This window comes from Aotus nancymaae, unplaced genomic scaffold (assembly GCF_030222135.1).
Source record: "Aotus nancymaae isolate 86718 unplaced genomic scaffold, 86718_ANA_hifiasm-v0.15.2.pri h1tg000007l, whole genome shotgun sequence".
In the NCBI taxonomy this organism is placed as follows: Eukaryota; Metazoa; Chordata; class Mammalia; order Primates; family Aotidae; genus Aotus; species Aotus nancymaae.
In genome coordinates this window covers 9,040,441-9,050,086 of record NW_026988418.1, presented here as the reverse complement: position 1 = coordinate 9,050,086, position 9,646 = coordinate 9,040,441, and the positions used below count along the sequence as shown (strand labels likewise).

Below are 9,646 nucleotides of genomic sequence, written 5' to 3'. Positions count from 1 at the left end.
GAGAATCGCTTGAACCCAGGAGGTGGAGGTTGCAGTGAGCCATGATAGCGCTTGCACTCTAGCCTGGCAACAGAGTGAGACTCTGCCTCAAAAAAAACACAAAAACTAAAAAAACAAAAAACACACAAACAAAAAAAAGACCACCAAATGTGTAGCTAGCTACAGGAGAACAGTCTCCTGCCTTGAAGCATTCATGCATTCATTCCTCATTCACAGAGCACCAACTATTTACTAGCGATAAGCTAGATGTTGGTATGCAGAGGTGAAGACATGGCCCTGCCCTCAAGGAATGCATAGTTCAATGCAATGGTTCTGTTTCTATTCAATGCTCTCAGATACTTACAACCACCATAACCTTGACTTGCAAAGATCATGGTCCAAAGGGGGAAGAGAAAAATAAATTATCAACGATTACACGATTATGTTAGCATATAATCGAAATATGCATAGGGTATGGTGGAAATACTGAGGACTAGGCACCGAAAATCAGACTGGGAATGGGGAGGTTGTCAGGAAAGGTATCACAGAACTGGTAACACTTAAGCCCAGTTTTTTTTTTTTTTTTTGAGACGGAGTTTTGCTCTTGTTACCCAGGCTGGAGTGCAATGGCGCGATCTCGGCTCACCACAACCTCTGCCTCCTGGGGTCAAACAATTCTCCTGCCTCAGCCTCCTGAGTAGCTGAGACTACAAGCGTGCGCCACCATGCCCAGCTAATTTTTGTATTTTTAGTAGAGACGGGGTTTCACCATGTTGACCAGGATGGTCTCGATCTCTTGACCTCGTGATCCACCTGTCTTGGCCTCCCAAAGTGTTGGGATTATAGGCGTGAGCCACCGCGCCCGGCCAAGCCCAATTTTTAAAAGCAGGAATTAGGCAGAATCAGTGGAGACAACTGGGGAGAGCACTGAGATATACAACATACACTCAGGGGATTGCACATAGTGCTTTATGGCTAGAGCAGCAGGAGGTGTATATCAGGGAGGAGAGATGGGTCAGAGGGTAGAGGGCCTCATGTGTCAAACTAAGGAAGGAGGTTGAACTTGATACTAAGCTAAATGCTATAGGGAGATATCAGCAGGGGTTTGGAAAGCAGGTCACATTAAGGAGCAACTGGGGAAAGGGGATGTTTTAAGTTAAAGAAGAAGAGTTAGGAGAGATAAATCTTCTGGTTTGAAACATATACAGAGTTTTAAATTCTGTTTTATTTTATTTTATTTTTTGAGATGGAGTCTTGCTCTGTTGCCCAGGCTGGGATGCAGTGGTGCAATCTCAGCTCCGCCTCCCCGGTTCAAGTGATTCTCCCGCCTCAGTCTCCTGAGTAGCTGGGTTTACAGGTGTGTACCACCATGCCTGGCTTATTTTTGTATTTTTAGTAGTGATAGGATTTCATCATGTTGGTCAGGCTGGTCTTGAACTCCTGACCTTGTGATCCGCCCATCTCAGCCTCCCAAAGTGCTGGGATTACAGGCATGAGCCACCGCACTCGGCTTATTTTTTTTTTTTTTGAGACGGAGTCTTGCTCTGTTGCCAGGCTGGAGTGCAGTGATGTGATCTCGGCTTACTGCAACCTCCAAAACTCCCTGGTTCTAGCTATTCTCCTGCCTCAGCCTCCTAAGTAGCTGGGATTACAAGCATGCGCCACCGAGCCTAGCTAATTTTGTTTTATTTTATAATTAGAAAGGGCCAAGCTTTCTCCTGGCTCAGCGAACCATCCCTGATGAGCAGGCTAGGGGCAGGTTACCAGACCACCCACCATTCCCTTTTGTCAGATGTCCAAACTGTTCAACTGTAAGGAATGGTTCTGCCTCAGAACTCACTCTGGTCATAGAGATCTCAAACTAGGGTCCACCTGTTAGTTCTGACATTTCTCTGGAGGAAGGTGGAAGGAGAGAATTAGAGATGTCTCTCATTGCAGAATTATGACCTTCAGTGGGCCAAAGGAACATCACTAAGACCTCATGAAAGACAGGATTCCATCTTGTGGTGAGGGGTGTGGTTGGGGTTAGGAATGAATCAGAGGTAAAGCAGTCTTGCCTAGAGGTAAAGCTCTTCTTTTTCTTTTTTTTTTTTTTTTGAGATGGAGTTTTGCTCTTGTTGCCCAGGCTGTAGTGCAGTGGTGCAATTTCAGCTCACCACAACCTCAACCTCCCAGGTTCAAGTGATTCTCCTGCCGCAGCCTCCCGAGGAGCTGGGATTACAGGCGCCCACAACGACACCTGGCTAATTTTGTATTTTCAGTAGAGACGGGGTTTTCTTCATGTGGGTCAGTCTGGTCTTGAACTCTTGACCTCAGGTGATCTGCCTGCCGCGGCCTCCCAAATCGTTGGGATTACAGGCATGAGCCACGGCGCCCGGCCTAAGCTCTCCTTTTGTATGGATATGCTTTCTCATTTGTCAATATGACAGATTGAGGCTTTTGTCTTTTGTCAATATGACAAATTTTGGGCAGAGTGGTCTTCAAGAGCAATATGAAGACAGATTACAGTGGGTGTGAGTCTTTCTAGCTCCAACATCATCACTCTCCTAATTGCAGTGCTTTTGGCAAGCAAACTTCCTAATTTCTGGAAGCTTTGGCCAGGATGGATAGCTGGAAGTACAGTATGAATACATGAAAGAAGTAAAAGATTTTCTCCCTGCTTCTAGGCAGAGCTGACCCTGCTAACCAGGACAAACAGGACAAATGGGTCAGAAGGTTAGATAGGCTAGGAGTCCTCTAGTCATTTATTTGACCTTCTCTAACTCGGCTGTTCTCAATGTGGGGAGACAGTTGATACGGTGTGTGGGTGCTAATGGCATCTAGAGGGAAGAGGCCAGGATACTGCTAAACATCCCATTACACATAGAACAGTCCCTCCATAACAAAGAATTATCAAACCTAAAATACCAGTACTGCTGAGATTGAGAAATAACCAAAAAATGCTTCTACTTATGGAAACTTGGTTCTAGAAAAAAGAATCCGAGAATTAATTAGTTGCTGAAGCGTCAGGTAGCTAGAGGTAAAAACCAACTTTAATGCTCCATGTCTGTTTTGGACACATTCCCTTTACTGCTGTGGTCTGGACTGTATCTGTGCATTCTTTTTTTTTTTTTTTTGAGGCGGAGTTTCGCTCTTGTTACCCAGGCTGGAGTGCAATGGCGCGATCTGAGCTCTCCTGGGCTCAAGCAATTCTCCTGCCTCAGCCCCCTGAGTAGCTGGGAGTACAGGCGTGTGCCACCATGCCCAGCTAATTTTTTTTTTTTTTTTTTTTTGAGACGGAGTTTCGCTCTTGTTACCCAGGCTGGAGTGCAATGGCGCGATCTCGGCTCACCGCAACCTCCGCCTCCTGGGTTCAGGCAATTCTCCTGCCTCAGCCTCCTGAGTAGCTGGGATTACAGGCACGCGCCACCATGCCCAGCTAATTTTTGTATTTTTTTTTTTTTAGTAGAGATGGGGTTTCACCATGTTGACCAGGATGGTCTAGATCTCTTGACCTCGTGATCCACCCACCTCGGCCTCCCAAAGTGCTGGGATTACAGGCTTGAGCCACCGCACCTGGCCATTTTTGTATTCTTAGTAGAGATGGGGTTTCACCATGTTGACCAGGATGGTCTAGATCTCTTGACCTCGTGATCCACCCACCTTGGCCTCCCAAAGTGCTGGGATTATAGGCGTGAGCCACCATGCCTGGCCCTGCGCATTCATTTTCAATCTCCTAAAACTGGAGAGAAAAGAAGATGGAGGAAAAGAAGAAAAATCAATATTTTATGTTTCTAGTTTCATCTTCTAGGAAGATGAAAACTTGAGCCTAAAATCCATAGAGTTCAATATCCTAAATGGATGCCTTATTTAATAATAAAAAGCAGCATAGTATAAAACAGGACAGCAACAGAAGAACAATTATCAAATCATATTTGAATTTAAGGTTGATATCTGATTGAAAATATAATAATTAAATGTTAGATTTGTAAAAATAAAAAACAAAATAATGAGTGGAAGTCAATGTAAACCCAGAAGCAACTTCAAGCCTGGCATGGTGGCATACTCCTGGAATCCCAGCTACTCAGGAGGCTTAAGTGGGAGAATTCACTTGAGCTGGGAGTTTGAGGCTCCAGTGATCCATCATCAGCCACTGCACTCCAGCCAGTGCAATAGAACAAGACTCCATTTCTTTTTTGTTTGTTTGTTTGTTTGTATTTGTTGTTTTTGGAGATGGGATATCACTCTGTTGCCCAGGCTGGACTGCAGTGGCATGATCAGAATTCACTGCAGCCTCAACCTCTCAAGCTCAAGCAATCCTCCCACCTCAGCCTCCCAAGTTTCTGGGACTACAGGTACACACCAGCACACACAACTATTTTTTAATTTTTTGTAGAGATGGAGTCTTACCATGTTGCCCAGGCTGGTCTTAAACTCCTGGGCTCAAGTGATCCTACTGCCTTAACACCCCAAAAACGCTGCAACTATAGGCATGAGCCAGCACTCCCAGCCCACTCCATCTCTCTAAATAAAAATAAAAACAGGCCAGGCACAGTGGCTCATGCCTGTAATTCCAGCACTTTGGGAGGATGAGGCGGGTGGATCGCAATGTCAGGAGTTTAAGACCAGCCTGGCCAATATGGTGAAACCTTGTCTCTACTAAAAATACAAAAATTAGCTGGCCGTGGTGGCAGGCGCCTGTAGTCCCAGCTACTAGGGAGGCCGAGGCAGGAGAATTGCTTGAACGCAGGAGGCAGAGGTTGCAGTCAGCCAAGATCGTGCCACTGTACTCCAGCCTGGGAGACAGAGTGAGACTCCATCTCAAAAAAATTTTTTTTTAAAAAAGGCCAGGCATGGTGGCTCATGTCTGTAATCCCAGCACTTTGGGAGGCTGAGGCAGGCAGATTACCTAAGGTCAGGTATTTGAGACCAGCCTGGCCAATATGGTGAAAACCTGTCTCAACTAAATATACAAAAATTAGCTGGACATGGTGGTGCACACCTGTGATCCCATCTGTTCAGGAGGCTGAGGCAGGAGAATTGCTTGAACCCGGGAGGCAGAAGTTGCAGTGAGCTGAGATCATGTCACTGCACTCCAGCCTGGTCAACAGAGCGAGATGCCGTCTCAAAAAAAGAAAAGTTCATGCTGGGTGTGGTGGCTCACGCATATAATCCTAGCACTTTGAGAGACCAAGGCCGGTGGACCACCTGAGATTGGGAGTTCGAGACCAGCCTGACCAACATGCAGAAACCCCATCTCTAAAAAAAAAAAAAAAAAGAAAGAAAAGAAAAGTTCAAATAACGATTAGGTAAGCTGGGTGCAGTAGCTCACACCTGTAATTGAAGTACTTTGGGAGGCCAAGGCGGGAGGATCTCTTGAGCCCAGGAGTTCAAGACCAGCCTGGGTAATATAGTGAGACCTCATTTCTTAAAAAAAAGACTAGATATGAGGCCAGGCAAGGTGGCTCATGCCTGTAATCCCAGCACTTTGGGAGGCCGAGGCTGGCGGATCACAAGGTCAGAAGATCGAGACCATCCTGACCAACATGGTAAAACCCTGTCTTAAAAAAAAAAAAAAGACTAGGTAAAGAGCTGCTTAAATACATTTTTAAATTTTTTTCTTTTCTTTTTTTCCCCCTTAATTTGCTTTAACATTAAAAAAAAATTTTTTCTTTTGAGATGGAGTCTCACTCTTGTTGCCCAGGCTGGAGTGCAATGGCACGATCTACGCTCACTGCAACCTCTGCCTCCCGGGTTCAAGCGATTCTCCTGCCTCACCCTCCCAAGTAGCTGGGATTACAGGCATGAGCCACCACACGTGGCTAATTTTGTATTTTTAGTAGAGACGGGGTGTCTCCATGTTGGTCAGGCTGGTCTCAAACTCCTGATCTCAGGTGCTCCTCCCACCTCGGCCTCCCAAAGTGCTAGGATTACAGGCGTGAGCCACCGCGCCTGGCCCCATAAAAATTTATTTATTTATTTATTTTGAGACGGAGTTTCGCTCTTGTTACCCAGGCTGGAGTGCAATGGCGCGATCTCGGCTCACCGCAACCTCCGCCTCCTGGGTTCAGGCAATTCTCCTGCCTCAGCCTCCTGAGTAGCTGGGATTAAAGGCACGCGCCACCGTGCCCAGCTAATTTTTTGTATTTTTAGTAGAGATGGGGTTTCACCGTTTTGACCAGGATGGTCTCGATCTCTTGACCTCATGATCCACCCGCCTCGGCCTCCCAAAGTGCTGGGATAACAGGCGTGAGCCACCGCACTTGGTCCTAAAAAAATTTTTTTAATGAATTTAATTTTGTTTTTTTTTTAAGACGGGGTTTCACCATGTTGGTCTGGCTGGTCTTGAACTCCCGACCTCAGGTGATCTGCCTGCCTTGGCCTCCAAAGTGCTTGGATTACAGGCGTGAGCCACCGCACCCGCCTTAATTTTTTTTTTTTTTTTTTTGAGACTGGATTGGCCAGGCGTGGTGGCTCATGCCTGTAATCCTAGCACTTCAGGAGGCCGAGGTGGGTGGATCACCTGAGGTCGGGAGTTCAAGACCAGCCTGGCCATCAGGTGAAACCCCATCTTTAAAATAATAATAAATAAATAAATAAAAAGAGACTGGATTTTATTATGCTGTTTAGGCTGGCTGGAAATAGAGCAGACATTTCGTGACTATAGGATTATTGTAAGAATAAAAGTAGGCCAGGTACGGTGGTTCATGCCTATAATTCCAGCACTTTGGGAGGTTGAGGCTGGAGGATCATGAGGTCAGGAGATTGAGATCAACCTGGCCAACATGGTGAAACCCCGTCTCTACTAAATATACATAAATTAGATGGGCGTAGTGGCACATGCCTGTAATCCCAGCTACTCCGGAGGTTGAGGCAGGAGAATTGCTTGCATGAGGGGGTCAGAGGTTGCAGTGAGCTGAGATCATGCCACTGCACTCCAGCCTGGTGACAGAGTGAGACTCTGTCTCAAAATAAGGGGGGAAAAAAGAATAAAAGTTAAAGCTTCCTGCTAGGGATTTGGGAATAGAAAGTTAAAAAGAGCCCTGAGTTTCTGATAGCAGTGTGGAATGTCTACTTGTATTTTTTTTCTAATAAAAAAACTGTATAGTGCCAGCACTTTGGGAGGCCAAGGCAGGAGGATTGCTTGAGCCCAGGAATTGAAGACAAGTCTGGGCAACATAGTGAGGCCCTGTCTAAATAACAAATTTTTTTTTTAATTAGCCAGGCATGGTGGCACCCATCTGTAGTCCCAGCTACTCAGAAGGCTGAGGTAAGAGGACTGCTTGAGCCCAATAATTCCAGGCTGCAGTGAGCTATGATTGTGCCACTGCACTCCAGCCTGGGCAACAGAGCAAGACCCTGTCTCTAAAAAAATTAAAAGATAATACCACCAGGACAGGGCTATCTAGACACATTTAGTAGTGCATTAACTATACAAAAAAGACACTGTATAGTTTAAAAACAAATCCTACACAGCCTTACATTTCAATTGTTTTCTTTTTTTCTTTTTTTGAGACAGAGTCTCACTCTGTCCCCCAGGCCGGAGTGCAATGGCATGATCTCGGCTCATTTCAACCTTCAACTCCTGGCTTCAAGCAGTTCTCATGAGTCAGTCTCCCAAGTAGCTGGGATTACAGGCACATACCACCATGCCTGACTAATTTTTGTATTTTTGTAGAGATGGGTTTTCGCCATGTTGGCCAATCTGGTCTTGAACTATTGACCTCAGGTGATCCGCCTGCTGCGGCCTCCCAAAGTGCTGGGATTATAGGCGTGAGCCGCTGTGCCTGACCTCAGTGTTTTTCTTTAAAAGTAGCAATTTGTATATAGAAGTGTTAAATGCTTTTTAGACAAGAAAAATCTATGATAGAATCAATTAATTATCTTCATCTTCCTCCTCATCATCTTCCTCATCTCTCTCCCCTTCCTTCTTTCTCTTATTTTTCAGCCTTGACGACTCCCTCTTTTGCTTTATCAGGCTTTCCTTTAGCTCGATATGCAGCAATAGCCATTTCCTATTTTTCCTTCAGCTTCTCAGCCTTCTTTTCATATGGCTACTTGTCATCTGCAGCATGTTACTCCACATCTTTTCCAGTTTCTTTGCAACATCACCAGTGAATAGACCTGGGTGTTCTCCTTTGATTTTTGGGCAATACTCAGAACAGAATGACAAAAAGGCTGAAGGAGGCCTCTTGGATGCATTGGGATCCTTGAACTTCTTTTTGTCTCCCCTTTATGGGGGATTTAGGTTTTCCTGTTTTTTTTTTTTTTAATTTCATTTTTTAATTTTTATTTTTCAAGCTGTCCCTCTGAAGGGATTTAGGTTTTCATTTCTTTTTTTTTTTTTTTTTTTTTTTTTTTTTTTGAGACGGAGTTTCGCTCTTGATACCCAGGCTGGAGCGCAATGGCGCGATCTCGGCTCACCGCAATCTCCGCCTCCTGGGTTCAGGCAATTCTCCTGCCTCAGCCTCCTGAGTAGCTGGGATTACAGGCACGCGCCACTGTGCCCAGCTAATTTTTTGTATTAGTAGAGACGGGGTTTCACCATGTTGACCAGGATGGTCTCGATCTCTTGACCTCGTGATCCACCCGCCTCGGCCTCCCAAAGTGCTGGGATTACAGGCTTGAGCCACCGCGCCCGGCCTCTTTTTTTTTTTTTAAAGATGGGGTTTCATCATGTTGGTCAGGCTAGTCTTGAATTCCTGACCTCAGGTGATCCGCCCACCTTGGCCTCCAAAGTGCTTGGATTACAGGCATGAGCCACCACGCCCGGCCTTCATTTCTTTTTTATAATGGGCCTTGTCCGCCTTTTCCATGTCTTCAAATTTTCCTTTCTCTTTAGCAGACACAGTTTTCTACCTCTCTGAGTACTTCTTAGAAAACTCTGAGAAGCTGACTGAAGCTTCTGGGAACTTAATGTTCCTCCCAACAAGTTTGCACAAAGAATGCATATGATGACATTTTGGCTCCAGGTTTCTGAGGATCTCCTTTGTTCATGTTTAGTTATTTTTCCTCAGTGAAGCACAGAGTCACCCTGTGCCTGTCAGGCTCTCACTTGCCCTGGTGTAGTCTCTGTGGAGCTTAACATACTTGCAACAGCTGTCTACTTGCTTTTTTTTTTTGAGACAGAGCCTTGCTCTGTAGCCTAGGCTGGAGTGCAGGGGTGTGATCTTAGCTCACTGCAACCTCTGCTTCCCGGGTTCAAGCGATTCTCATGCCTCAGCCTCTCGAGTAGCTGGGATTACAGGTGCCCGCCACCACGCCAAGTTTTTTTTTTTTTTTGTATTTTTAATAGAGACGAGGTTTCACCCTGTTGGCCAGACTGGTTTTGAACTCCTGACCTCAAGTAATCCGCCTGCCTCAGTCTCCCAAAGTGCTGGGATTACAGGTGTGAACCACCATGCCTGGCCTTACTTGCTTTTTTTTTTTTTTTTTTTTTTTTTGAGACGGAGTTTCACTCTTGTTACCCAGGCTGGAGTGCAATGGCGCGATCTCGGCTCACCGCAACCTCCGCCTCCCGGGTTCAGGCAATTCTCCTGCCTCAGCCTCCTGAGTAGCTGGGATTACAGGCATGCGCCGCCATGCCCAGCTAATTTTTTGTATTTTTAGTAGAGATGGGGTTTCACCATGTTGACCAGGATGGTCTCGATCTCTTGACCTCGTGATCCACCCGCCTCAGCCTCCCAAA

At 45.8% G+C, this 9,646-nt stretch overlaps 1 pseudogene; it reads right to left on the bottom strand.

Moving 5' to 3' along the window:
* Window positions 1-7,738: 7,738 nt before the first annotated feature.
* On the bottom strand, window positions 7,739-8,955 carry LOC135272505 (high mobility group protein B1-like; annotated as a pseudogene).
* Between the last annotated feature and the right edge of the window lie 691 nt (window positions 8,956-9,646).